We start from the raw sequence: 7,439 nt of genomic DNA, 5'->3' as shown, positions 1-7,439 counted from the left end.
ATGTCACCCATAGTTGCAATTGCTGTCAAGAAGCATGTTAACCTTAGTTACACATCTACTGTCTAGATGGTGATTGAATGATCCATTTAGCTAGGGCACACATTAGGGAATGGGTTGAGTTTGCTTCAAGCCTTGAGTGAGGTCATACATTATCAAACCCTCCGTAGGTGGTCACCACGGTTCAAGGAGTTGCACATTTAATAATTACCCAGTCAATACATTTGTCAAGGGGATAAATCCAGGGTACTGTTTTTTCTACTGCTATCTTTTCAACCCAAACCCTGTCTCTCTTTTTTTTTTCTCTTCATGTATTTATTTAATTGACTTTAGATTAGACTTCAACCAATCTCTTTAGTTGGTTAGATATTAGAAATAGAGCAAGTATCGAGAGCTATAGCAGTCCCTGAGGATTTGACTACCTGACCCTATTCGGGTACACTTTATTATTCATACAACCTGTGCACTTGTGGTTACGCAAAGGGTGTATCAATTTTTTGGCTGACAGTGCTGAGACTGGCAACTTGATAAGGGTCTAAATGTATGTATTTTTTTATATGTATTTTATACACACAACATGTATTTTGTTAAGAATTGATGCCCGTTTTGTGCTTAATCATGTGTTATTTGCTTTGTAGGGCCCAGAGAAGCCACGGAGAACACGAGGACATGATTAGGGCAAACAAAAGGAGAAAACTAGGTGGTGCAGTACTGTAGCGTATTTATAGTAACTGAGTACTATAGTAGATTTATTGTAGCTGGATCTCAGTATCAATGAAGCAACTACTGTAGGACCTGGAGAGTTTTCGGGACATAAAGTTTTGCCTAACTCATGTATCCTCCATAAGGGTCCGTATCAGACCCATATTCCCCTCGGTATTGACCCCAAGTATGTAGTGATTTCTCATCATTTAGGCTTCATACAGTCTTCATATGTCCTTCTTAAAGGCCTGTATGGCCTGAGGGGTATAAAAGGAGTCTTTTAGGGCTGGAAAAGAAGTTCTTGGCCACCATTGAAGAGAAGAAAACCTAGAAACGACAACGATTTTTTAAGGAAAATTCAAGGGCTTTTGGTGCTTCAAAGCATCATATTTCAAAGGGGAGATCCATCACCATGGATGGAAAGAAATCTTAGGACCTGGAAGCAACCTTCGGCTAGGAAAAGCGTCTACTCGACGATCCTTGAGAAATAGAAGCGTTATTCAGCCCGATCTACCTCACCTTCATCATCTTTTCATCTAGGGAGTATCATTTATGAACTTTTCTTATATTTTGATCTATATTGTTGTTTGCATTTGTTTGATGGCACACTAGACCCCAAGGCCACCGGATGTCGGTGAACCTTAGAGGTTTCATCATGTATTTTGGATGATTGCTATTTAATTATATTGCTTGGGTTTGATTTGTAATTTAATCCATTATGAGTTGTACACGTTAATGTGATCTACTCATGTGTTTTAGATCTTGAATGGATTAAAAGGGGTTGCTTGTATCCACATGCCGAGAGATTGGATGTTGGTAGCCCTTCGACTCTTAAGGGTAAACCTAAAGGAGCTTAATCTTGTTTTGAGATTTCCTTGTTCTTAATGCAATCGTAGGAGTGATTTGGAAGAGATTCCGATCAACACTCGTATGGGATTAGGGTTCAACCACCGAGAGATTGGGATTGATCTAACCTAGAAATCCCTCGGTCTAAATCACCCTTGCATCTTTTGTTCTTCATCCTTGAATCATGATGACCCCTTAAGGGGATCCACATCCATTGGCCCTTTGCACATCATTGTTGTTTTTGTAACCTCTTGCTTAAATAGATTCTCTATCTATTTAAGCAAGAGGTTACAAAAACAACAATGATTCTAGTTAAATAGATTCTCTCACTTAAGATGTTGGGCAAGAAACTAGGCTGCGAAGGAGTAAGAGTAGAACCGTAACCCTAAGGAATATGATCCTTGTGTCTTTACATGAGGTATTACTTGGCAATCCCTTACACTTGTGGGGAAGTAATCACAACTCTTGAGAAAGTTTATTTATTTAGTAATCTAGCCATTTTCTTTATTTTTATATATATTTCATTATTTGAATTTTCTTTTGTTTTTAATTTTTGTTTTGTTGACTTGGACTACAAGTACCTTTGTATGACCCGAGGAATTTCCTCATCTCCACTTGCAAGCCTTGATCCTGACATTGAAAGAACTTTGCATAGAAGATTAAGACAAGTGAATCTTAGTGAGAAAAGGTCGGTGGAGATAAGTATTGAGGTTAATCAGGACAAAGACGTGGCCGAAAACCCTCGCAACATCATAGACTATGCAAGGCCGAACTTGGAAGGAATAGGGTCTAGTATTGTTCGCCTTCCTATGGCAACATCTCCAAAAACTTGATGAGTCATCTCACGACACTCTAAAAAGAGAGCATATGACTCCCCGGCCATAAATGCACGGGTCATCAAGTAATAAATCTCTCGCGCAAGTATGAGAAGGTCGTATTCCCTAGGGCCCAAGATTTGTTATTACTTCCTCCTAGGTATCACTATCTAGTTTACCAAACTGAGATTTTAGTTTCAAAACACAAATTAGAAAATAAATAAAAGAAAGAACTATAAGCACAATAGACTAAGACACACCATACAAGCAAATGAAGATAGCAAATGCAATGAGCACGAGAGGCCTCGGGTGAGGATACCCTAGGAAGAAGAACAAGTAAGGATGAATGTGTGACTTTACATGAAATGTTGGCCAGGTTTGGTCTGCTAGACTCGGGAGTCGACTACCCCGGAACCTCTGCGATGTAGCCCTAATCCAATACAGGGTCCTCCATCCAGAAGATACCCCTACGATGTCTTTGGGAATGAGGAATCTTGCCTAGGGTAATTCTAATACTCGCTCTTGGCTTGAACTACCCTAAAGCCCGCAAGGGAGCTACTGCACTTGGAACCTCCAGTGTACTGGTACATTGAATCCCCTTCAAACATTGTGTGACCTAATGATGCAAGCATCCCACTATACAAGAATCATTCAAGAGTCAAAACCTACGGAATCCACGCATTGTAGGTTAAACATGATAACAATAGAATGAAACCAAACATAACAACATGCCACTAATATATTGCAAATAAAGAACATCCATACAAACAAGTTCTTCCCCCAAGGTTCACCGGATACCCGGTGACCTTGGGAGGCTAGTTCAACATCACAAAGAGAGAATAGAAAAGATAATCAATGACAAAGCTTATAAAAATCTCTCTTAGATGTAAGCTAGAGGGTGGTGACGAAAACTCGCCGGATTCGAGCCATTGAGCCCCTTGACGAAGGTGCGAAGGAATGGTGGCCAAAGTCCTCTTCCAAAAAGCCCTATATTTATTTTTATAAACTCAAACAAAAGTTCTACCTCTGTGTGTGCAGGTGGTCGCACACCTCTCTGTCTTCTCCTGTGCTCGGTGTTTAGTGCCCGAAAAATCCACTCTTCTTGCACACCAGGCTATAGTGCTTGGTGCCTAAAAATCCGCTCTTCTTGCTTGGTGCCCGAGGATGTGTGTGAGTTGTGATAAATTTTTCAATTTAGGCCAAAGCAGAGCTCATTCATACTCTAGATGATCCTCCGATGTCCTGAAAATTATAATAACAAATAAAAAGTGTAAAGGGCATCAGAATAATAGAAATATGCATGAAGGTGCATAAAATATATATAATAAATGTGATGCATTTAGACGCTTATCATTATGCAAGGCCGAACTTGGAAGGAACAGGGTCTAGTATTGTTCGTCCTCCTATGGAAATGAACAACTTCGAGTTGAAGCCCAACTTTATACAGATAGTGCAACAAATGTGCCAATTTGATGGGTTTTAAGATGAAGACCCTTATGTTCATCTATTAAGGTTCTTGGAGATCTGTGATACTTTTAAAGCAAACAATGTATTTGATAATGTAGTTCACCTATGACTTTTTCCATTCTCAATGCGAGGAAGGGCCAAGCCATAGCTAAGTTCCTTATCACAAGGGTTGATCCCAACATGGGTACAGTTTGCCAAGAAATTCCTTACCCGATATTTCCCTCCGGCTAAGATCACGAAGTTGAGAAGTGACATTTCCTCCTTTAGGCAGATGGAATTAGAGACTTTGTATGATTCAAGGAGTTGTTGAGGAAATGCCAACAACACGAGATTATGGAATGGATGCAGATTCAAATTTTTTATAATGAGTTGAATGTGGCGACAAAGCAAATGTTGGATGCAACAGCCGGGGGTTCTTTGTGCAGTAAATAGCCGAATAATGCCTACACGTTGATTGATGACTGGCTTCCAATGGTTGCCAATGGTGTTATGAGAGAAACAAACTAGTGAAAGCTGTTGGTATCTATGAGGTTGATGTACTGACTACATTGGCAACACAAGTAGAAGCCATATCAAAGAGGTTGGACACAATGCAAGTTTAACCTCAAACCTCGGTCATGTGCTATGAATCTTGGGCGATCAAGTAGGAGCTAGCATTGCTCCATTTGATGGTGATGCTAGAACAAAGTAGGTTGACTGTGTAGGTCAGAACAACCGGTTTTAGAACAATCCTTATACAAGTACCTACAATCCGAGATGGAGAAACCACCCAAATTTTTCTTAGAGCAAACCAGGGGCAAGGATCAGAAGGGTAATTTAGGCCATCACAACCGCAACCTATGCCTCCTTGACAACCACTTCAAGAAGGAAAGGGGACTTAGTCTTGAAACCTTGTTAGCAAGGTATATTCAAGCAAATGATGTCTGTCTTACTCGGCAAGAAGAATTGTTATGGAACCAGCAAGTGGCACAAATCACAAAAACACTTGCTAAACATCTGTAAGGATCACTTCTAAGCAATATAGAGGTCAACTCACGGGAATCCCTCAATGCGGTCACATTAAGAAGTGGTAAGGATTTGGTACCCCCAACAGTTCAAGACACTAAAAGGGCACCTATTGTAAATCAAGAGACAGAAAAGGTAGATAAACCTCCTGAGTTGGATGTTAAGGAGAATGAAAAGGGAAGAGTAAGGATAAGACTAGGATTCCTGATTTCCAACCCAAGTTACCACATTCTGCTAAAGTGAAGAAAGATCAGTAGGAGGAGGAGTTCAAAAAATTTCTTGAGATGTTCAAACCTTACACATTAATGTTCCATTTGTTGAGGCCCTTGCACAAATGCCTCGCTATGCAAAATTCCTCAAGGGATTGTTAACTAACAAGAGGAAGCTAAAGGAGGTAGCTACTATTACTTTAAGTGAGGAATACTTTCTACAAAATCACCAAGAAGGAAAAAGATCCAGGAGGTTCATAATCCTGTGTACAATTGGGGGAGTGATAGATAAGAAGGCACTTGCTGATCTTGGGGCAAGCATTAATTTGATACCTTACAAAAATTTTCAAAAGTTGGGACTTGGTGAGCTTAAACTGACGAAGATAACTTTGCAAATAGCCGATCGGTCTGTTCATGACCCAATGGGAATAATTGAAGACATTTTGGTAAAGATAGACCGATTCATCTTCCCAGTAGATTTTGTCATTCTAGATTTGGATGACAAGGTTGAAGTTTCCCTAATCCTTGGGTAACCATTTTTGGCAACTTCACAAGCCTTGATTGATGTCAAAGATGGTTGAATTATTTTGAGAGTGGGTGATGAAGAAGTTGTGTTTAAGTTGTGAGATGCCATGCACCACTCTATGGATTATGATGATACGTGTTATGCTTTGGACATTATTGATGACTATATTTCTAATTTTGTATAGGACAAGTGGATGAGGGATGAATTATCTGAACTACTAGATGAAGAAGACCCTCCTAATGGAATATTGGATGATATTTACTACGAAGATAACATCAAAGATCAAAACCGAGTATCTAATTTAGTCATGCACAAAACCTCTTGGAATAAGAAACGGTGTAAGAACTTCGCCAATAGCAAGAAGAAATATAGTCCACCGACTACCCCTAAAGCTTTCCTATATCCTTTAGTTTTAAGTAATTGAGAATTTTGCCTAATTGAAACATTACCACCTTATTAATTTGATCATGCTACAGGAAATGATAACGGAAATTGATTCCATCATCCCCCTTTAGCATTGCAAGGTATGTCAAACTAGTGATGTTAAAAAAGCGCTTCTTGGGAGGCAACCCAAGTGTTCTTTTGGTTGTTTTCATTATTTTCCTCCGCTTGGTTGTGTTTTGTTTTTATTTATTCTTTTTTCTTTGTTTGGATGTTTGTTGTTGTTGGACTAGGTTTTCCATTAAGTTTGGGTAAATTTGGGCTCAAAGTTGTTCATGGTTCTATTTTTAAGTTAATGATTGTTCGAGAATGAAATTGTTTTGTTCTGCAACTTTTCCTAAATTTCCAGGTCAAGTGTGGTCATGCTTATGGCCGTGTAGTTCTTAGGATTTATGGAATCCTGGCGAAAAGGGCTAAACATGGGCATGCTCTTGACCGTGCTCCAGCCCATGCTTAAAAGAGATTGGGCAAGCTGCTCCTTGCAGGGTCATGCTTTTCTTTTTGCATTTTGTGAATTTTTCTAGTAAAGAGCACGGCCTCAAGCACAATCACAAGCACGACCAGCTATTTTAGGCCATTTTTTTCTAAGGGGATAAGCACGATCGCCTATCATGTTCGTGATTTCGAGCATGCTTTCGGGTGACCGTTCCCCTTTTGTTCTGCTTTTTATATTCGCCCTCCGACATGGTCTGTTGTGTTTATTATTCCTCCCAAGCCTCCTTCCCTAGCTTTTGGCCATATTTTGGTTTTCTTACCGAGTTTTTGAGCTTTTCTTTTCTGGATTCTCTCGCCCATCTCCGCTTCTTCTTCTTCTTCTTCTTCTTCTTCTTCTTCTTCGAGGAAAGGTATGATCTCATCTTCGATTCTAGTATGTTTTAAATTCTTATTTTCCTTGCAAATCTCTTGAATTCCTCGTATCCGTGCTTTACTTGCTTTGAAATGCTCAATTCATGATGTTAGGATTAGAAACCATGCTTCCATTGCTATTTTCTTGTTCGATACGATAACTAAGCACGGGGGTGCTTCGTTGGATATTTCCAGAAAAGCACACCCGTGCTCTAACCTCTAAAGCATGGGAGTTCTTATGTGTGCTCTGAGTGATATTCATATTAAGCATGACATGCCCTCTTCTGATGAACACACTTGTGTTGTTTATACAGGCTGACCGTGTTTAGTTCATTTTTTTCCTGTGCATTGACTTGTATGGTAAGTTTTATATAGGATAATGCTGAGGTAGAAGACCATGACATCTGGGCTTGCCTCCAAGCGGTCCAAGGGCAAGAGTAGTTCCTTAGGCTGCTCGGTGGAGCCCGAGTTTAGTGTATTGGCACATCCGTTGTGGTATAACCGTCTGAGCACATGACGCATTGGTGAGTCAAGAGGAATTGATTGGGATGTATTGCATGATGTGGGACTCGTCGAGGAGGTTCA

This window comes from Dioscorea cayenensis, chromosome 12 (genome assembly GCF_009730915.1).
Source record: "Dioscorea cayenensis subsp. rotundata cultivar TDr96_F1 chromosome 12, TDr96_F1_v2_PseudoChromosome.rev07_lg8_w22 25.fasta, whole genome shotgun sequence".
Lineage (NCBI taxonomy): Eukaryota > Viridiplantae > Streptophyta > Magnoliopsida > Dioscoreales > Dioscoreaceae > Dioscorea > Dioscorea cayenensis.
Note: the sequence above shows the minus strand (reverse complement) of the source record.